At 46.6% G+C, this 23,031-nt stretch overlaps 1 long non-coding RNA gene across 1 annotated transcript in view; it reads left to right on the top strand.

The window, feature by feature from the left end:
* Positions 1 to 1,174: 1,174 nt before the first annotated feature.
* Positions 1,175 to 23,031, top strand: part of LOC142745677 (uncharacterized) — a 436,552-nt gene continuing 414,695 nt past the window's right edge. Inside the window, exon 1 of the long non-coding RNA XR_012881687.1 lies at positions 1,175 to 1,206. This is a non-coding gene — a long non-coding RNA (uncharacterized LOC142745677). The remainder of the gene's footprint in view (positions 1,207 to 23,031) is intronic.

Below are 23,031 nucleotides of genomic sequence, written 5' to 3'. Positions count from 1 at the left end.
GAGTGGATGAGATTAGAACAAATCTCATCCACACGCTGCAAAAATAATGGACCTGCAGTGTGGCTTTTTAAGCCGCAGCATGTCAATGTATTCTGTGGAATCGCTGCTCCTCTGTTGCGGAAATGCTGCGGTTCTGCCGCAAAAATCACAAATGACAAAAAAAAAAGGTACTTTTTTAAATTTATAAAAAAGTTTAGACTTACCCCGGCCGTAGTTTAGGTGACGCGATCCTCTATTCTTAGCGCAGCCCGGCCTCCTGTCATGACGTTTCATCCCATGTGACTGCTGCAGCGGTCACATGGTCTACAGCGACATCCCAGGAGGCGGGGCTACGTTCAGAAGAGAAAGATGCGTCACCTAAACTACGGCCGGGGCAAGTCTAAGCTTTTTTTTCCCTGCAGGATTCCCGCAGCGGACATGCCTCACGAAACCTGCGCCACTATTTGGTGCGGTTTTGCTGGCGGAATTCCCTGCGGCTACCGGGGCGGATAAGCTGTGTAGTTTTACTCAGCATATCCGCTTAGTGTGTTTCTACCCTTATGATGTAGACTACGCTATTGATTCCGTCTGAAAACCGAAAACCAGCCGGAATGGTGACGAACGGAAAACATTAGCGATGTTTCCGTCACCATTGAGATCAATGGTGACTGAAACGGAAGCTGTGCTGTCACTTTCACTTTCTGTTGCGGGGTTCACCCGACGGAAACCTCAGACGGAACCCCGGAACGGAAGCGAACGTTGATGTGAACAAGCCCTAACACAAAAGTTTTGTATTTTTTTTAAGCTGGTTCACAAAAAAAAATAATTCCAAATTCTACTGGACCAACTGCCTATTTAGAGACAGGCAGCAGCTCCAGGAGCGACATCATAAGGGTATGAACACACTAGGCGGATATGCTGAGTAAAACTACACAGCTTATCCGCCCCGGTAGCCGCAGGGAATTCCGCCAGCAAAACCGCACCAAATAGTGGCGCAGGTTTCGTGAGGCATGTCCGCTGCGGGAATCCTGCAGGGAAAAAAAAAGTTTGGACTTGACCCGGCCGTAGTTTAGGTGACGCATCTCTCTCTTCTGAACCTAGCCCCGCCTCCTGGGATGACGCTGTAGACCATGTGACCACTGCAGCAGTCACATGGGATGAAACGTCATGACAGGAGGCCGGGCTGCGCTAAGAATAGAGGATCGCGTCACCAGGACTACGGCCGGGGTAAGTCTAAACTTTTTTATAAATTTAAAAAAGTACCTTTTTCTTCTCATTTGTGATTTTTGCGGCAGAACCGCAGCATTTCCACAACAGAGGAGCAGCGATTCCACAGCATAAATTTACATGCTGTGGCTTAAAAAGCCACACTGCAGGTAAAAAAATTTTGCAGCGTGTGAATGAGATTTGTTCAAATCTCATCCTCTCTGCTGCCACTGTAATACGCTGCGGATTTTCCACAATAAAATGTGTTGCATAAAATCCGCAATGTTCATGCCTAGTGTGTTCCTACCCTAAGGCCGGATTTACACAAGCGTGTGCTTTTTGCGACCGCAAAAGCTCCATAACCGCTCCGTGTGGCAGCAGCGTATGATGCGTGGCTGCGTGATTTTCGCGCAGCCGACATCATTATGACACTCTGTTTGTAGCACGTGGTGCTTTTCTGTTTTCATTCATAGTTTATACTGCTGCGGAAGTGCTGGGCGTGATTTCACGCACCCATTGACTTCAATGGGTGCGTGATGCGCGAACAATGCACAAATATCGGACATGTCATGAGTTTTACGCAGCGGACACACGCTGCGTGAAAATCACTGACAGTCTGCATGGCCCCATAGACTAACATAGGTCCGTGCGAGGCGCGTGAAAATCACGCGCATTGCACGGACGTATTACACGTTCGTCTGAATAAGCCCTAACAATAAGGCCCAGTTCACAGAGTTTTTGGGCCTTGATATTGACTCGGACACTGCGTCAGAATCAGCACCAAACAACTTCCAAAACCGCTTCCAATTGATTTAATCTGAAATTAATGGGAGCCAGTCGCGGAAAAAAGAAAAAGCAGCGTTCCCGGGTGCGCGCTCGCGGACGCTCGAGAGTGCGCACGCGCGGCAGTTTGCGGGTGCGCGCGATCGGTCGGCGGTGTTTGACGGCCCCCATGAGAGGGGGAGGGGGCCCGCAGCTAACGACATTCTTTTGGTGAAAAAAACGGGCCCCTTTGCAGGGGCCTGTTTTTTTCTACCAAAGGCAAGTCGCGGCAGTTGCCGGGCCCCCCCTTTCAATTAGGTTTGGCCGGGCCCCTCACATCAGTACCCCTAATACCCCCCTGATGGCGGCCCTGCTTGTAGGTAGTGCCACACAGCCCCCTTGTAGGTAGTGCCACACAGCCCCCTTTGTAGGTAGTGCCACACAGCCCCCTTGTAGGCAGTGCCACACACATCCCCCTTTTAGGTAGTGCCAAACAGCCCACAGCCCCCTTGTAGATAGCACCCCCCCTTCCTCTAGATAGCGCCATTGTATCTCTCTGAAGGAGCGGAATCAACCTGTGGCTGGGGATTCCTCTCCAGGAGCGCTCCGCTTGATGTCTCTATCCATATATGGACAGTGACATCAGGGGCAACTCCTGAAGCGCAATCCCTGTCCCCAGCGTTGCCGACGCTGAGACCGGGGATTCCACTCCAGGAGAAGCCCCTGTCGTCTGTGTCCATTTATGGACAGTGACGTCACTGGTTTCTCCTGGAGTGGAATCCCCGGCCACAGAGTCGGCAATGCTGTGGACGGGGATTCTGCTTCAGGAGTTGCCCCTGGTTTCACTGTCCATATATGGACAGAGACATCAAGCACTCGGTCCTGGAGCAGCATTCCCAGCCACACAGGGATTTCTCTCCTTCAGGGAGCAACAGTGACGCTAGTAGATAGCAGAGCAGAAAGATACCTCCCTGCTCTGCTATAGTGGCGTCGCTACCACTGTAGCAGCCAGAGCCGCTGCTAGCGGCGGCGCTGCCGGCCATGGGGGGGGGAGGCTGTTGTCGCCGCTAACAGCCGCTATGGCTGCTACAGAGGTAGCGACGCCACTGAGTGAAGAAGCAACCATGGGAAAGGCGGCTGCTGAGTGGCCGGGGCCGGGCGCTTGTGAAACAAGCAGGGGAAAGGAGCCAGTGCAGCGCCTCCTTCCACCTGCTGGAGTCGCACACCCCTAAGGCCAGCCCTGGGTGGTACTGATGTAGGTTTTGTTGGCATACGTGGTGCACTATTAGGGTATATAAACCTTGTAATGGTGGCTCCTTGCTGGCAGGTCCGGCGTGTCCGTGAATTACGTGGAGGGCCATTCATTTGAATGGCCACCATATAATTCTACATTTCCCCTAAAGCAGCCTAGACGTGGCTTCCACTGATGATGAGATAACCTCTTTAACTCAATGATGGTGTGAAGCAAAGCAGCAGAAGCAGTTCAGTACTGGAAACCATAGCAGTGGCGTGGTCTGCCTCTATAGTGGATACTCCACTTGACTTTCCCAGTCAGGCAGGATTTTCCTGTGCAAAAAGCACAGCAGTTTTCATGTGTACAGTAGTTTTCAATAGTAGCATTTTGAGCAGCCCCTCCCCCCTACATTAGTGCACAGCTCAAGGGATTGTGCCATTTGCAAATCACTATTAGAAAATGTAAGTTGTTCAGTATCCACATCTATTATTCAGAGCAGAGAGTATCTACAAAGACTGTTTATCGCTCACACTGGAGGATCCGGCTCGTTCTTGTGCTACATGGACAACCAATGGGTTTCGATGAGAACTATGGAATTCTCCATTTCCCCTGTGGTGGCGCTGCAGGGAGATTAAATACTTGCTTCCAGGTTCCCCTCACATATTACAGCTGATCTCTGAGGGTCCCAGCAGCGGGACATCCTGTGATCAGCTTGTCAGGGGTTTATTCTAACACAAAAAGTCTGCCCAGCAGACAACCCATTTAAAGGGAAGGTGTGATGATTTATTTTTTTATTATATCGCTTTTAATAAAATATAAACAAAAATTGTATTTATTAGTGTTGTGACTTTAAACTTTTTACTGTGTTCTTACTTTTAATTCTCTATGGGGGTATGGGGGCTGCCATTTTTTTTTCATCTCTGTATGTGTTGATTAACGACACATACAGAGATGGAATACGGCACATACAACCCCATAGAGAATGCGAACGGGAGTCGTTCCATTCTCAGAAGCGTACGCCGCATGCGCCGCTCCCACACACACGAAAACGAAGCTCGTTCGTAGAGCGAAATCCGGCGCCATTTTCATGTGGAGCGGAAGCCGCCGACGGACAGTAAGGTGACGACTTCCGGCCACGTTCAATGAAGCGAAGGCGCAAGGTGCGCAGACCAGCGGAGGCGGCGCCAGCAGGAGCAGGTAATTTATGTTCGTGCTTGTGATGTGTGTATTATGTTCGTGTATGTTTGTGTGATACTGTCTGCTGAGCCCTGTATCTAATCCTCCTACACTGTGCAGTCGCTCAGAAAATGGCGGCACACAGTGTAGGAGGTTTGAAGACCTTCAAACCCCTCCTTCTCCTGGCACTAGCCATAAGAAGGGAGGGGGGATTGTGTGAGGACACTATAGGAGAGTGTGTCCATCCCAAATTTGCAACATAAATTAATGAGGTTACTTTACCACAGTGACCATGCTGCAATTTTGGGAACTGCTCCCTCTAGTGACCAGAACATGGAAATGTTATAAATTAGAATCTAATTGATAATATTTCCTGACTTGTGAAAAAATGAAAACAATGTGTAATCACTCAAATACTAATTGTTTAACTGAAAAAAAAAATATAAAAACAATTTCTAGCGACACGTTCCCTTTAAGAACAATGACACTATTTAAGAACAATGACACTATTACTATTACTGTGTGAATGAGGATAGTGATACCACTAGAAGCAGGCTCTAAGTTTTTTGAGGATGTCCCCCCCCCCCCCACAGCATGCCTCCCAACTTTCAAAGAGGGACAACTGATTCGGTGTGCAACAACAAATTTTTTCCTTTTAAGCCATGCCTCTAACACCCGCCCATACACACCCGGTTCAGCCCACACAGTATCATGCTCCCATAGTGTCACCCCACAGTATAATGTTGCTATAGCTGCCCTCCACAAAGTATAATACTATAATACCTCATTTTTCCTCCCACACACTATAATGGCACATAACTGCCACACACTGTATAATGCCCCCAGAGCCGCCCCATACAGTATAGAGCTAACACAGATGCCCCATACAGTATAATGCCCACACAGATACCCCCATATAGTATAATGCCCACACAAATTCCACCATACAGTATAATGCCCCATAGCTGCCCCATACAGCATAATGCCCCCATAGGCTCCCCCATACAGTATAATGCCCCCATAGCTGGCCCAATACAGTTTAATACCCACACAGATGCGTCCATACAGTATAATGCCCACACAGATGCCTCCATACAGCATAATGCCCACACAGATGCCCCCATACTGTATAATGCCCCATAGCCGCCCCCATACAGTATAATGCCCCATAGCTGCCCCATACAGTATTATATCTCCCTAGCTACGACCATACAGTATAATGCCCCCTTAGCTGCCCCAAAAGTATAATTCCCCATAGCTGCCCCATACAGTATAATGCCACTTTTTTTGCCCGGGTATAGTATAATGCTCCCTTAGCTTCCCCTAGTGCCAGTGCACACATATAAAGTGCCAATGCCCACATAGTGCCACAGTGCTCATGTAAATAGTGCCACACACAGTGCCTATGTAGTTAGCGCCACAGTGTCCCCTTTAGATAGTGCCCATATAGTGCCACAGTGCCCATGTAGATAGTTCCACACCCCCTTGAAGATAGCACCGCCCGCCCTGTAGATAGTGCTACCCCCTGCCCCCCTGTACATAGAGCCACTGGGGCTCCCACTATTGGAATTCCCAGTCAGAGAATCGTCCATCTGCTATCGCTATATTGACATTGACGTCAGGAGCTTCTCCAGGAGCGGAATCCCCAGAAAGATTGTTGCCGACGCCAAGAGCTTTCCCAAGGCAGGAGTCCCCGGCCAGTGAACTTATATATATGGACAGTAATGTCAGGGGCTCCTCTTGCCGGGAAATCTAGCATCTCAAACCCGCTAAAATCACTGTCCATATATGGACGTCGGCAACGTTCTGGCTGGGGATTCCACTCCAGGAGGAGCCCCTGACGTCACTGTCCATATATGGGGCAACGCGTTGGCCAGGGAATCCGCTCCTGGAGGAGCCACTGATGTCACTGTCCAAATAAGGACAGTGACGTCAAGGGCTTTCCCAAGACAGGAGTCCCGGTCAGAGAGCTTGCGCTGCTCTGGCCGGGAACTTCATAGTTAAAAGTCCGACATCACTGTCCATATATGGACAGTGAAGTCAAGGACTTCCCCGGGCTCAGTGCTTAAACTAGCACTGGGCCCTGAGGGTCCTCGACGAGTGGAGAAGATCCCTCTGCCGAGTGGCTCATGGCCGCAGAGGCGTAGCTAGGTTCTCCTGCAACCGGGGCAAAGATTCAGATTGGCGCCCCCCCCAACTTATTTCCTGACATCTCCTTCCCCCTCGCCATGTTTGCTTTCTCAACAATCAATGAGGTGTAATTTTTCTTCAGAATTTTTTCAATGTAACTCGAGCATAAAAACATTTCTACATTTTACAAGCGATATAGTTATATAATGTAATTAACATAAAAATAAATTAAAATAAAATAAATTAAAGAGGCCACACACAGCCCCTCTCTTGTAGATAGTGCCACACACATCCCCCCATGTAGATAGCGCACACACAGCCCCCCTTGTAAATAGTGCCACACAGGCCCCCTTGTAAATAACGCCACACAGCCCCCCTTGTAAATAGTGCCAGACAGCCCCCTTGTAAATAGCGCCACACAGCCCCCCTTGTAAATATTGCCCCACACAGCCCGCTGCCTCTTTGTAAATAGCGCCACACTCCCCCCTTGTAAATAATGCCACATTCCCCCCCTTGTAAATAGTGCCACACTACCCCCCTTGTATTTAGCGCCACACTGTGAACAGTGCGGTGAGCGGTAGCCTACTGCTACCACTCTCCGCTCTGCCTGGTGTGACTTACCGGAGGAGCCGAGGAGGTCATGCGGTGCAGGCAGCGGCGGAGTTCCTTCTGACTTGGGTTGGTGACAGCCAGGGCCGGCCTTAGCTTGGATGGCGCCCTGTGCGGGACTCTCTATTGCCGCCCCCTACACAAACCAAAAATTAACCACATATATGGACACGCTGGAACATATATACTGTACATTCATAAAGACAGATATTTAGACATATAGGCAAATATACATACTCACATTCTGGAATATATACATACAGGTAAATATATAGACGTACAGACACATACACACACCGGCAGATAAATACACAGACAGGAACATATACAAATACATAAAAGGAATATATATACAAGCACAAAGACACATTCACAAACAGACCCATATATACGCACACAGGCACATATGTACACAGCACAGATAATGTAGTAGATGTTACCTGCAGTTCTATGTAACACCACAGATAACACACAGTGATAATGTTCTGAGTACAGATAATGTAGTTATGTCACCTGAAGTCCTATGTAACACCACAGATAACACAGTGATAACTCTCTGAGTACAGATAATGTAGTAGATGTTGCCTGCAGTCCTATGTAACACCACAGATAAAACAGTGATAGCTCTCTGAGTAGATAGTAGTGTTACCTGCAGTCCTATGTAACACCACAGATAACACAGTGATAACTCTCTGATTCCAAATAATGTGGTAGATGTTGCCTGCAGTACTATGTAACACCACAGATAACACAGTGATAACTCTCTGAGTACAGATAGTAGTGTTACCTGTAATCCTATGTAACACCACAGTAAACACAGTGATAACTCTCTGAGTACAGATAATGTAGTAGATGTTGCCTGCAGTCCTATGTAACACCACAGATAAAACAGTGATAGCTCTCTGAGTAGATAGTAGTGTTACCTGCAGTCCTATGTAACACCACAGATAACACAGTGATAACTCTCTGATTCCAAATAATGTGGTAGATGTTGCCTGCAGTACTATGTAACACCACAGATAACACAGTGATAACTCTCTGAGTACAGATAGTAGTGTTACCTGTAATCCTATGCAACACCACAGTAAACACAGTGATAACTCTCTGAGTACAGATAATGTAGTACATGTAAGAGACAAACACATGCAGACACACACACACACACACACACACACACACACACACACACACACACACACACACACACACACACACACACACACACACACACACACACAAACACAGAGAAACACTGTATACACACTACACACACACATATACACACACAGACACACACACAGACACTCACCATGTCTCCTTGTTGACAGGATAGCAGCTCAGGACGGGCTGTGGGCAGAGCTTCCTCCTCTGCTTCTTGGCTGTTATGTGTGTGTAACAGCAGAGCACAGAGTAGAGGCAGAGCTGTGAGGGCGCACCTGTCCCCTGACCTGAGTCATCTGACCTCATGTCGCTGACGTGAGGTCAGGTGACAGGTAAGGTGACTGGACTGGTCCACTCCCTGGCCGTCACAGACCCCAGTCAGAACGCCGCTGCGTGAATTCCTAAAGCTGCTGCAGGTGACCGACATACAGGGCGCCTATCAGCAGCGATCAGCTGCTCTGTGGCGCCCCCTTCCCTACCAACTAATTGCGCCCGCCTGCCCCCCCCCTAGCTACGCCCCTGCATGGCCTGTTCACACAGTGAATGCTGAAACAGGGAGCTGATAGTTCCTTGCTTCAGCATTGGATTCAACTGTATCTGCATCCTAAGGACATACCACCAGCTGCCTGGGACAGTGGAACACCGCATGGAATCCGGGTGTAAAGGATCTGCCAGGCACAGCTTCGGGGTTAACGCCCATAGATAATCAGTCTGCACCTGCTTCTATGTCTGTGAGACTGACCCCATCTTCCACCACTCAGGGTGGCAGGCTTAGGAGTGGGAGAACCTATCACAGCCTGGCCAGACGGAGCTAGCTCCCGCCCTCTGTCTATTTATACCTGCCTTTCCTGTTCCTCCTTTGCTTGTGATTCTTTTCGTTTGGTTTCCTGGCCCTGCTGCAGCTTCTTGTACTATTGTCCTTGCTTCATATTGACCCCGGCTTGCTGACTACTCTCCTGCTCTGCGTTTGGTACCTCGTACACTCCTGGTTTGACTCGGCTTGTTTACTTCTCTTGTTGCTCACGGTGTTGCCGTGGGCAACTGCCCTTTCTCCCCATAGCTCTGTGTACCCTTGTCTGTCGTGCACTTATTGAGCGTAGGGACCGTCGCCCAGTTGTACCCCGTCGCCTAGGGCGGGTCGTTGCAAGTAGGCAGGGACTGAGTGGCGGGTAGATTAGGGCTCACTTGTCTGTCTCCCCACCCCCCGTCATTACATAATCACAAGCAAAGGAGGAACAGGAAAAGCAGGTATAAATAGACAGAGGGCGGGAGCTAGCTCCGTCTGGCCAGGCTGTGATAGGTTCTCCCACTCCTAAGCCTGCCACCCTGAGTGGTGGAAGATGGAGTCAGTCTCACAGGCATAGAAGCAGGTGCAGACTGATTATCTATGGGCGTTAACCCCGAAGCTGTGCCTGGCAGATCCTTTACACCGGGACTGTCCCGCTGAATCCGGGATGGTTGGGCAGCATGCCATAGTCATAAACTGCTCCAAAAATCTGCTGCCTATGGGAACTTATATTGTGTTTTCCAATGCAGTTTTCATATAATTTTTTTTTTGTGTATACTTTAAATGGACACCAACTTTTCAAAAACTCATATATCTTATAGTTTACCTGATATAGATCAACTTTGTCATTTACTGTTCAAATTGAGTTGTTTTATCAATGCAAATTCTGTGTGAAGTTACTGCCACTAGATATCCCTCGTCCTGTAATCTATTGTCCAACCCCTGTTGCCAAGCAAAATCCATTCTTAGTTACAGATGGGCTGCAGAAAGTGGAGGGTGTGTCTCTTCACTACCTGTAATATACGTCTATGGAAAAGGGAGGGGGAACAGATAAAGAAAGAGACACAAACACGCTGCTCATCTAATTCTATGGAGAGGGGAGTGAGTACAGAGAGGAGTAACAGACTGCTGGTAAGGTTTATATCTCACCCCAGTGCTGGATTCTCAGTTACACTGTTCATTACTGCTGTATAATCTCCTCCATGCTGCTGCAGCTTCTATATATGTGATAGATAGAGAAAGGAGAGCAGGTATCTCTTCTTCTATGTGGGCAGTCTATCGAAGACAAGATAGCCGTTAGGCTCCACCCACTAGCTCAGAGAAAACTGAGAATTAGAGATAGGGCCTGCAGAGGGGAAAACTGCTCAATAATTACATACAGAAGTCATATAATGACCAGAAATAGTGTTATTCTTCATATACGACAAATTATTCTGAAAAGTCACCTGAAAAGTTAGATGCCCCTTAAATGCACCAAAAAAAGAAGAATGAACGCATCCAGAAGGCCTAAATGTACAACACGTTTTATAATAAAAAAAACATATTTTCATACACTTTGCTAACAATCAGACTGATTTTGATACATGCATCTCAAGTAAAATCATATAATATAGATATACATAGACATCAGTCCATGTAACTGCTTTACAGTGCACAAAATATCTAAATAGAGAGTTATTAGGAATTTTAAGAAGAATGCAGTTTGTGCAAGACTGACGGATCCTCTCTTTTGCTCCCTGGTTTATTTAAAGACCAATATGTTTATAGGCTAGTGAGTCTATTATAGTACATTAGGCTTTGATCAGATCTGCATTAGAGGCTCCTTTAGGGGCCTCCGCCACAGATCTTGTAAAAAATGGGGGACAAAATAGCGCAGCATGCTGCACTATTTTGTCTGATAAACCGACGAATGCCATGGCGGAAACCTGACAGTTTCCGTGGACGCTGATAGTGTCCGTCATTCAATGGCTCTGGTGCTTACGGTATTAAGTCCTATGATGGAGCAGAGCAACGGAAATACTGAACGCAGATGTGAACTAGGCCTTACAGTAATTTTTTACGGTAGAAAGCTAGTTATTAAACTGTCCAGAAGAGGGCAGCGTTAGCTAACACATTGTGTATTCCACATTTATTGTTTTTGTATTACTTCTCTGCAAGCTATAATATAGGTAAACAAATACTACATACACATCTATCTATCTATCTATCTATCTATCTATCTATCTATCTATCTATCTATCTATCTATCTATCTATCTATCTATCTATCTATCTATCTATCTATCATCTATCTATCTATCTATCTATCTATCTATCTATCTATCTATCTATCTATCTATCTATCTATCTATCTATCTATCTATCTATCTATCTATCTATCTATCTATCTATCTATCTATCTATCTATCTATATCTATCTCCATGACGAAAAGAATTGTGTCATGTTCTGGACCTTATTATGCTATGTTATGTAGGTAAAACATGCAAGAAAATGGTGCTTTATAAAGGCACCACATGGCGGCATACAGAGTACTGTGAAGGATGATTTATTTGCTTATATTCTCTGTATGAAATTACATTGTGAATTATCAAGCAGGAGGCCGAATTACTAAGATATGTAATATGTGAAAGTGATGATAATGTTTAAATGATTTAGTTTCGTGCAGCAGCCATCTTGTCTGGAGTTCCCATCTTAGTTCTTTTGTAGTGAATAGGAAAGTCATTGTTCCTTTAATACAAGTAATGTTGATTTCGTATGTTTTATCTTTGACCTTGGTTTCCATGCGAAGATGGACAGGGAGTGAGATGGGAGTGAGATGGGGGGATGGCAAGTATGCGTGAGGGAAGGTCTCCCCCCACCTCCACGAGGACATTCTGTCCAAAAGAGAGATAAGACACCTGTAAACATAATGTGTGAAGAATTATAATGATGTATCTGGGATGTACGTTATGATATGCTTTTTACTGAATAACAAATACTGTTACATTGTCTCTGATTGGTTTACCTCAAGCCTACACCCCTTCTGAATTTCAGTTTAACAGTTTGAGTCTGGTAATAAATCCTTCAGAGGAGCATTTTGAACATATAAGCGAGTCTGTGTGTTTTCTTCTCCTCTCTCGATATATATCGGTGAAATATCCTAATTAGGATTCTGACTAATGGAGTCTGGCCTTGAGAGTCTGTTGGGACTCGTATAAATTTCAGTCTAATATATTTTGAGCGATGGATTTCCACGACAGTACCAATGGGATCTCTGCCTATTAGACATTTATGGCATATTCTGTAGATATACCATGGATGTCTGAAATGAGAAAGTAGGGAATAATGAAACATTCCGGGCAAAATGTATACACTTTCTTAGCACAGTTTTTGCTGTTTTTCGCGAAATAAGGTATCCTATTCACACGTTGAGTTTAAAAACAGTGGCTCCAAAGGTTTTTTCATACGCCAGACTCTGTGCCATGTGTGTATATATATATATATATATATATATATATATACAGTATATATATATATATATATATATATATATATATATATACTAATCCTTCTAAATGAATTAGAATTTCATCAAAAGGTTAATTTATTTCAGTACTTCAATTCAAAAAGTGAAACATATGTTATATAGATTCAATACACACAAAGTGATCTATTTCCACCATTTTTTTGTTGTATCGTTGATGATTATGGCTAAAGGCTAATGAAAACCCAAAATTTAGTGTCTCAGAAAATTTAAATATTGTGTAAAATTTAAAGATTGTAGACTTATGGTGTCACACTCTAATCAGCGAATCAACACAAAACACCTGCAAAGGAGGGTAAGCCACAAAAGGGACATTGCTAAAGAAGCTGACTGTTCACAGAGTGCTGTATCCAAGCATATTAATGGAAAGCTGAGAGGAAGGAAAAAGTCTGGTAGAAAAAGGTGCACAAGCAACAGGGATAACCACAGCCTTGAAAGGATTGTCAAGAAAAAGCCATTCAAGAATCTGGGGGAAATTCACAAGGAGTGGACTGCGGCTGGAGTCAGTGCTTCAAGAGCCACCACACACAGACTTATCCAGGACATGGGCTACAACTGGAGCATTCCTTGTGTTAAGCCACTCATGACCCAGAGACAACGTCAGAAGCGTCTTACCTGGGCTAAGGAGCAAAAGGACTGGTCTGTTGCTCAGTGGTCCATAGTCATTGTAATGTCCGTGGCTGCGGGCTGTCAGCTCCAATCCCCTCCTGACAGCCGCAGCCACGTATCGGCAAGTGCTGGCCCCAGCCTCCTCCTCAGGAGATGCCAGCGCTCGTTTCCACTCAGCTCAGCCAGATGCCAAAGGGTGCGTGCGCGCACTCTCATGCCCGCTCTTAAAGGGGCAGCGCGCGTACCGGACTTCTTGATGAACTTTGACCCGTGAGTACCCTGGACTATAAGAGGGATACAGCGCCCTGCTTCTATGCCTGAGCATTGTTGATGTTTCCTAGTTTGTCTATGTGATGGCCTCCTAGTGTGTTTCCTGTTTCCTGTTCCTGTACCTGTTCCAGTTCCTGTTCCTTGCATTCCATACCATCCAGGTCGAGCATTGTGCTGCCTAGTCCTAGCCGAGCCTGCCCTGCTGCTGTCTGAGCTGCCACAGGTACCTATACGAACTATAGACATTCACCTGCGCCCTGTTGGCCAGCTGCCTGACCGCCAAGGCGGTACGGCTCAATGTGTCCACAGACCCTTCGTGACAGTACGCTCAGGCCATGGACCCCGCTGGTCGATTCAAGACCATGACGACGTCACAGGAGATACGAGCAGATATGCTGGACCTCCGGTCTCGACAGGACCAACTCCTCCAGGCGTTGAACATTCTTGCACGTCGGCAGGAGGCACAAGCTGCTGTTCCTCCTACTACACCTCCTGACAGTGTTAATCCTCAGACTACACTACTTGGCAGTGTTGACCCGCATGTTTCTTTGCCACTTTCTGACCACTATGATGGAGAAACAAGTACCTGTCGTGGATTTTTGAATCAGTGCCAGATCCACTTCAGGCTGTATAATAGGACATTTTCGTCTGATAGCGCAAGGGTCACTTTCATCATCTCTCTCCTCACCGGCAAGGCTCTTGCATGGGCGAACCCTATCTGGGAGAGACAAGGACCAGAGACCCGTGACTTCCAAGCCTTCCTCCGGACTTTTCGCATGGTGTTTGAGGAGCCTGGATGGTCTCATCTGCAGCAGCATCTTTGATTAACCTACACCAAGGAGACACCTCCGTGAGTGAGTACGCCATCCACTTCCGCACCCTGGCGGGAGAGCTGTTATGGAAGAATGAGGCCCTGGTGGCTGCATTCTGGCATGGACTGGCTTCTAGAATTAAGGACGAACTTGCCGCTCGGGATCTGCTGTCTACCCTGGATGACCTCATCCTTTTGTCTGCCCAGATTGATATACGGATCCGAGAACGCCTCCAAGAGGTTCGACGGGAGGGAGTCCTTCCCAGTTTGGCCCCTACTTTGCAGCAATCCCGGCTGTCCTCAGATGTTGATCCTCCTAAGGAGTCAGTAATAATGGACCAGTGTAAGTTATCCACCCAGTCTGGACTCGTACGCCTGTGTACCCAAAGATCCCAAAACCTAGGGTTGCTAGGAATGACAACCTTGGATAAGAATGGACTTCCGACTAGATTGTCCCTACCTGTGACCATAGTGTCCGGAGAGAAAACGCATCAGGTCTGTGCGTATCTGGACTCTGGATCCGCTGCTAATTTCATCCGTAGAGACCAGGTGGATCTTCTGCAATTACCCACCACCCCTCTGGAGAACCCGTTGACAGTAGTTTCAGTGAATGGACTACCTCTGCCAGATCCAGTGATAGCTGTGACCAAGCCGCTGAGGCTCCAAGTGGGAGCCCTTCACTCCGAACTTCTGCCTTTTTATGTGCTATCCAAAGCCGTTAACCCTGTGTTGCTGGGCCTGCCTTGGCTCCAACTGCATGCCCCAGTCCTGGACTGGAATTCTGGAGAGGTTCTCCAGTGGGGAATGAGTGTCAAGGTCGTTGCCTAGTGCAGATTCATTCTGCTCAGACTTCGCTGCCTCGTTCATTGGCAGGATTGCCGTGTCATTATGCTGCATTTTCGGACGTCTTCACCCAGAGGGAGGTGGAGACATTGACTGCACATCGGGCATATGACTGCCCTATCGAGATGATTTCTGGTGCATTCCTTCCCCGTGGTAGGGTATATCCTCTCGCCTTGCCAGAGACTATGTCCATGTCTGCCTATGTGAAAGAGAACTTGGAGAGGGGCTTCATACGAAAGTCTTCCTCCCCGGCAGGAGCCGGGTTCTTCTTTGTCAAAAAGAAAGATGGGTCTATTCGTCCTTGTATCGACTACCGAGGTCTCAACCAGATCACGGTGAAGAATAAATATCCGTTGCCACTCATATCTGAACTGTTTGATTGTATACGTGGTGCCCAGATTTTTTCTAAACTAGACCTGCGTGGGGCTTACAACCTAGTCCGGATTCGCCAGGGTGATGAATGGAAGACTGCATTTAACACCTGGTGCATTTAACACCTGGGATGGACACTATAAGTATCTAGTAATGCCCTTCGGCCTGTGTAATGCTCTTCCAGGAGTTTGTGAATTACATTTTCCGTGACCTCCTCTATGTTTGTGTAGTAGTCTACCTTGATGACATCTTGATTTTTTCTCCAGATCCTATGACGCACCAGAGACATGTCTGTCAAGTTCTGCTACGGTTAAGGGAGAATCGTCTGTACGCCAAGTTGGAGAAATGCGTGTTTGACAAAGATGCTCTACCCTTCCTGGGCTACATCGTCTTGAATCGAGGTCTCGAGATGGATCCTGAGAAGGTAAAGTCTGTTCTGGAGTGGACACGTCCTCAAGGCTTGAGGGTCATACAGCGCTTTTTGGGATTCGCTAATTTTTAGGGTATGTGCACACACACTAATTACGTCCATAATTGACGGACGTATTTCGGCCGCAAGTCCCGGACCGAACACAGTGCAGGGAGCTGGGCTCCTAGCATCATACTTATGTACGATGCTAGGAGTCCCTGCCTCTCCGTGGAACTACTGTCCCGCACTGAAAACATGATTACAGTACGGGACAGTTGTCCTGCAGCGAGGCAGGGACTCCTAGCATCGTACATAAGTATGATGCTAGGAGCCCAGCTCCCTGCACTGTGTTCGGTCCGGGACTTGCGGCCGAAATACGTCCGTCAATTACGGACGTAATTAGTGTGTGTGCACATACCCTTACAGGCAGTATATTCCAAACGTCTCCTCACTGACTTCTCCCATCTCTACCCTTACTAAGAAGGGTATGAACGCCAAGGTGTGGACTCCCGAGGCAGAGTCCGCATTCAATAGCCTGAAGAGTGCCTTCACGTCAGCCTCTATCCTCCATCATCCGGATGTCTCTCTGCAGTTCTCGTTGGAGGTGGACGCATCCTCTGTCGATGCTGGTGCACTCCTGTTCCAGAGAGGTCCCAAGGGCAAGTCAAGGGTATGTGGATATTTTTCTAATCTCTTCTCTTCCGCAGAACGCAACTACTCGATTGGGGATCAGGAGTTACTGGCCATCAAATTGGCCCTGGAAGAATGGAGACATCTATTAGAGGGCGCAGCTCATCCGATCCTGATTTATACAGACCACAAGTGTTAAGGATCTGCCAGGCACAGCTTCTGTATCCACGCCCATAGGTAATCAGTCTGCACCTGCTTCTATGTCTGTGAGACTGACTCCATCTTCCACCACTCAAGATGGCAGGCTTAGGAGTGGGAGAGCCTATCACAGCCTGGCCAGACGGAGCTAGCCCCCGCCCTCTGTCTATTTATACCTGCCTTTCCTGTTCCTCCTTGCTTGTGATTCTTCTCGTTTTGTTTCCTGGCCCTTCTGCAGCTTCTTGTACCATTTGACCCTGCTTCATATTGACCCTGGCTTACTGACTACTCTCCTGCTCTGCGTTTGGTACCTCGTACACTCCTGGTTTGACTCGGCTTGTTCACTACTCTCCTGCTCTGCGTTTGGTACCTCGTACACTCCTGGTTTGACTCGGCTCGTTCACCACTCTTGTTGCTCACGGTGTTGCCGTGGGCAACTGCCCCTTTTCCCTTGCTTCTGTGTACCTGTTAAGGATCTGCCAGGCACAGCTTCTGTATCCACGAACATAGGTAATCAGTCTGCACCTGCTTCTATGTCTGTGAGACTGACTCCATCTTCCACCACTCAGGATGGCAGGCTTAGGAGTGGGAGAGCCTATCACAGTCCGGCCAGACGGAGCTAGCTCCCGCCCTCTGTCTATTTGTACATGCCTTTCCTGTTCCTCCTTGCTTGTAATTCTTCTCTGTTGGTTTCCTGGCCCTGCTGCAGCTTTTGTACTATTTGACCCTGCTTCATATGACCCTGGCTTACTGACTACTCTTCTGCTCTGCGTTTGGTACCTCGTACACTCCTGGTTTGACTCGGCTTGTTCACTACTCTCCTGCTCTGCGTTTGGCAACTCGTACTCTCCTGGTTTGACTCGGCTAGTTTACTTCTCTTGTTGCTCACGGTGTTGCCGTGGGCAACTGCCCCGTTTCCCTTTGTTCTGTGTTTCCTTGTCTGGTTGTCTGTCTTGCACTTACTGAGTGTAGGGACCGTCGCCCAGTTGTACCCCGTCGCCTAGGGCGGGTCGTTGCAAGTAGGCAGGGACTGAGTGGCGGGTAGATTAGGGCTCACTTGTCTGTTTCCCTATCCCTGTCATTACATAATCACAAGCCCATATACCTACTCTACCCTGGTCCCTCACACCACTATGGACCCCCTTGAGACCCTGGTTCAGCAAATGCAGGGTCTCTCCCTACAGGTCCAAGCCATGGCTCAGAGGGTCAACCAGCCTGATGCTACCATGGTAGTGCCCCTCACCTCACCTCTTGAACCCCACCTCAAGTTGCCTGACCGGTTCTCAGGGGACCGGAAGACTTTTCTCTCCTTTCGGGAGAGTTGTAGGCTCTATTTTCGTTTAAAACCCCACTCCTCAGGTTCTGAGAGCCAGCGGGTGGGTATAATTATGTCCCGGCTCCAGGAAGGGCCCCAAGAATGGGCCTTCTCTTTGGCTCCTGACGCCCCTGAACTTTCCTCCGTTGATCTTTTCTTTTCTGCTCTCGGACTCATTTATGACGAGACTGACAGGACTGCCTTTGCCGAGAGTCAGCTGGTGACCTTACGTCAGGGTAAGAGACCTGTTGAGGAGTATTGCTCTGACTTTAGGAAGTGGTGCGCAGCTTCTCGGTGGAATGACCCTGCCTTAAGGTGCCAGTTTAGGTTGGGTCTGTCGAACGCCCTGAAAGACCTGCTAGTTAGCTATCCCTCTTCTGACTCCCTAGACCAGGTTATGGCTTTAGCGGTAGGACTTGACCGATGTCTCAGGGAACAACAACGTGAACATTTATGTGTTTTCTCCTCTGACTCCCCCATGTTGCTTCGTTCTTCCACGGAAGACTCGGAGGTACCCATGCAACTCGGGGCCTCCGTGTCCCCCCAACAACGTAGAGAGTTCCGCAGGAAGAATGGTCTCTGCTTCTATTGTGGGGATGACAAGCATCAAGTGAACACCTGTTCTAGGCATAAGAATAAGCAGCCGGAAAACTTCCGCGCCTAAGTGATCATCATAGTGGTCACTTGGGCGCACAGGTATTTCCCGTAAATATGAAACGTAATAAAATCTTGCTTCCCTGTCAGGTCTCTTTTGGTCCAGGAGATAGGGAGATAAAAAATGGAATATCCGAGGGCGCAGCTGTACTGGAAATGGCTTTTATTTGTACAACAACAACAACAACAATTGTTGTACAAATAAAAGCCATTTCCAGTACAGCTGCGCCCTCGGATATTCCATTTTTTTATCTCCCTATCTCCTGGATCTACATAGTGGATTTTTACCAATCTTCAAACCGGAATTTGGGCTGCAACTGTCTCTACCTAAGTCTAACTTGGACACGCACCTTGGGATGTTATGCTCCGAGCATAACAACATCAGGTCAGCACAATTGACCACTTTTTTCCTTTTGTTCTCACCTAATGCAGGCTCATGCACTATGTGCGCTTTGTTTCCTTTTTCCCTATAGCGAGGTCTCTTTTGGTGGTAGGTCTGCTACCGGCAGTGCCTTCGTGGATTCAGGGTCGTCTGCTAATATCATGTCTGTGGAATTTGCTATGTCTCTAGCTATGCCTTTGATTGATTTGCCTAAACCTGTCCCGGTAGTGGGTATCGACTCCACTCCTCTTGCTAATGGTTATTTTACACAGCATACCCCTGTTTTTGAACTCCTTGTTGGCTCCATGCATTTGGAGCAGTGCTCTGTACTGTTGATGCAGGGATTATCGTCCGATTTGGTTTTAGGCCTTCCCTGGTTGCAGTTGTATAATCCCACGTTTGACTGGAATACTGGGGATCTTACCAAATGGGGTAATGAATGCTTGACGTCATGTTTTTCTGTTAATTCTATTTCTCCCCCTGAGGAGGTGAACACGCTACCTGAGTTTGTTCAGGACTTCGCTGATGTTTTCTCTAAGGAGGCCTCCGAAGTGTTACCTCCTCATAGAGAATACGATTGCGCTATCGATTTGGTACCAGGAGCTAAGCTCCCTAAGGGTAGGATATTTAATCTCTCTTATGATATACATAAGGGGGAGGACCCCTAAAGTTGGTGGGCGTATTGGTTAAATTGAAAAAAATTGATTGCCTGCCGGCAACAGAAGCCCTGTTTCCCAACTTACATTTAAAATAACAAAGTATTTATTAGATTTATGCAAAGAAGACAAACTACATATAATTAAAATTCAGGTCCATTGTTGACTGCAATCAGCTAAGTGCAGAGTATAGAAAGCCTGGAGCTAACGGCTGCAGCACGCAGCAGCAGACCCAACGTTAAGTTCTAGGAGTCAGCAGGACACGTGTTTAAAATTAGAATGAAAGCCCCCCCGACATGTTTCGCTATGATGTAGCGTCTTCAGGGGTATCGGGGCTAATGACAGCGCGCGGCGAGATGGCCCTGTTTAAGTATAGAACAAAGTAACTCCACATGTTCTATTGATTGGCCGGCGGCCAATCACAGAAAGAGCCGGGAACGAGCCCCCTCTTCCAAGACGGACATACCACACCACCAATGAATAGCCACTCTATGCTGCCAATGAGAACATAGCAGAGCGCGCATGCGCATAAGGACAAAAGCGGGTGATAGAGTTATTAGCCGTGGAGCTATTAGACTCGGCGTACATGCGTAGTGGGAGGAATTAGAGTGATAGACGAATTCCCGGAGTTAGAGGCTGGCATAATGTTAGTATTGGGCATCTGTGTGGTGGGAGATAAGTGGGGCTAGTTACTAGTGATAGCACAGTGGGTCATATTAGGCAGAAGAGGCCGGCAATCAGCTGAGCCGAGATACCAAGCCCATCATGTCAACATGACAGGTTCAATATTAGACAGTTTAAAGTACTGACATAAATCAGGTAGCCATCTGTAAAGTGACAAACGTCCAACAAAGTGATGGACAAGCCGATGTGTCAATTTAAGTGTAGTTTAGTCTAAGTAACGCAATAAGTATGTACTATCTATAGTTAATAAGTCAAGTAATAAACCTACATGTCTAGGACATATAGGTAAGGTTTAATAACAGGAGGATCAATCTATGAGACGTGTAAAGGACAATTATTCCATAGTCGTCAGATACGCAAATGATTGGATAGTAGAATCTATTTATTGTGGCCTATGATCTAGATGACAATATAATGGCCATGTATAGGATTCACAGAAACGCTGTATAGGTAAATCCCTCATTTAGACCCCCTGGGCTAAGAGATCCCAGACGGTGGATCCAGCGTGCCTCCTCTTGTAATAGTTTGCGGTCCAAATTACCTGCTCTGGGACCGAGCTTGACCTTCATGATACCCCAAAATTGTAACGAGCGGATATCTCCATCGTGAACACTGTGTATATGTCTGGATAGGGATGTGTTCTCCTTATTATTTATGGTACTTAGATGTTTTGATATTCTTCTCCTTAGTTCCTGTATGGTCTTACCCACATAGAACTTGGGACAGGGACATTTAGCGATATAAACTTATCAACCTTCTCAGTACCTGCTTCACTAAGTGTACACCAAATCTCTCGTACAACTGGGAATGTCTCCAGCCAAACACCTATAGCGAGCAAATGCCCCACAGGTACTACGACAAATACGACGGGACCGTCAAATACTTTTCCTTTTTTAGGAATCACGAACCCCCGATGGAATCTGGGCTAGCAACAGTACCACCTATGTCTTTAACACAAACTACCAGTGACCAAATGCAAGTGTTTAATATCTCTTCGATCCACCTAAGTAATTCCCAACTTACACTTTTACGTAAGGGTTTGTCCTTTACTCCTACCCCACTTTTTGACGAGTTTACTTGGACTAAGGATGTCAATTTATTCGCAAGAAAAATAGCTCTACACAAATACTTCAAAAATAACACCATCAACATGGGGGACAGTGATAGAACCGAACGCAACACACTTATGACCTTGAAAGTCTCCTATATGAGAATTAATTTGGACCTATCACTGCAGTAGGCCCTTTTTCGTCACTGCGTCCGAAATCAAAACTCAACCCACCCTTCGCACAATATGCTCACTTAGATATTTTTGTTAAGCTGGTATGTGCTGACCTGAAAAAAGTTAGACCAGACAAAAACAAAACACTTTCTAACCTTAGTGGAATGGAAATAATAGCATTGGATGAATTACGCAATAACCAATCTATTACCATCAAACCCTCCGACAAGAGGGGTAATATTGTGATCATGAACCAGGATGATTATGTGGCCATGGTCCATAGATTGTTGGATGACATCACTACGTATTCCATCTTGGATAAAAATCCCACTGATCTATTTTTAAACGAATTACACACATTACTTAACACAGCTAAGATACAAAATATGATCAGTAATGAGGAATTCAAACGGCTCTACAATCCCACCCCTACGCTAGAAACATTTTATGCTCTGCCTAAGATCCACAAGATGTCACATCCGATACCAGGTAGACCGATTGTATCTGGGAATGACAGTCTCACCCAGGGCATAAGCATGTACCTTAATGAAATTCTTTCACCATTCGTCACATCTCTTCCCTCCTACCTAAGGGACACCAAGGACACCATCAACAGGATCCAGGAGATACACGTCAATCCTGCCACTTTCATAGCTAGTATTGACGTTGAGTCACTTTACACCAATATTCAGCACCAATTTGGTATCACAGCAGTTGCACACTTTCTGGGTACCAAGGGAATTCAATTCCATACTCACAATCAATTTCTTTTATCACTTCTTCGTTTCCTTTTGACACACAATTATTTTTTATTTGATCACAAATTCTATCAGCAAATTAAAGGAACGGCAATGGGTACCATTTGTGCACCCACATATGCAAACTTATTTTTGGGGTGGTGGGAAGACACCATGGTCTTCACTGATACACTGGCAATATACACAAATCACATCCTATTCTGGGGGAGATATCCCAGTGGATGTGCCTAATAGGTTTAATAGGTTAAAACAGAGAGAAAATTTCTGGATTTTTAAACTTGAGACTCTACACCCTAGTGGTCTAAACGACCTTACTGAAACGTCCTTAGAATAAATGTACTATTTCTCTGAATATTTGAGTAATATCTATGTAAACGGGTTTTGAATATAAATTGTTGCTTTTCCCGTCTTTTTCTACATGCACCTATACTAATGTTTATATAAAGAAAGAAATTTTGCATAAAGAAAGAAATCACACCGTAAATATAATAAATGTATTAACTGTAGTAATTCTTATATTTACATACAACTTTAGCTTATTCAATTTATTACTCACATTTTATAGAGTCCTTATTTCTGTTCGCAATATCGTGGGGATGTTTCCGACGTTGTTCTCTGGATCTTTGCGTTCCACCTTGCGGCTCACTGCCC

Source organism: Rhinoderma darwinii, chromosome 1 (assembly GCF_050947455.1).
Source record: "Rhinoderma darwinii isolate aRhiDar2 chromosome 1, aRhiDar2.hap1, whole genome shotgun sequence".
NCBI lineage: Eukaryota > Metazoa > Chordata > Amphibia > Anura > Rhinodermatidae > Rhinoderma > Rhinoderma darwinii.
Note: the sequence above shows the minus strand (reverse complement) of the source record. Positions and strands in the feature narration are given on the sequence as shown.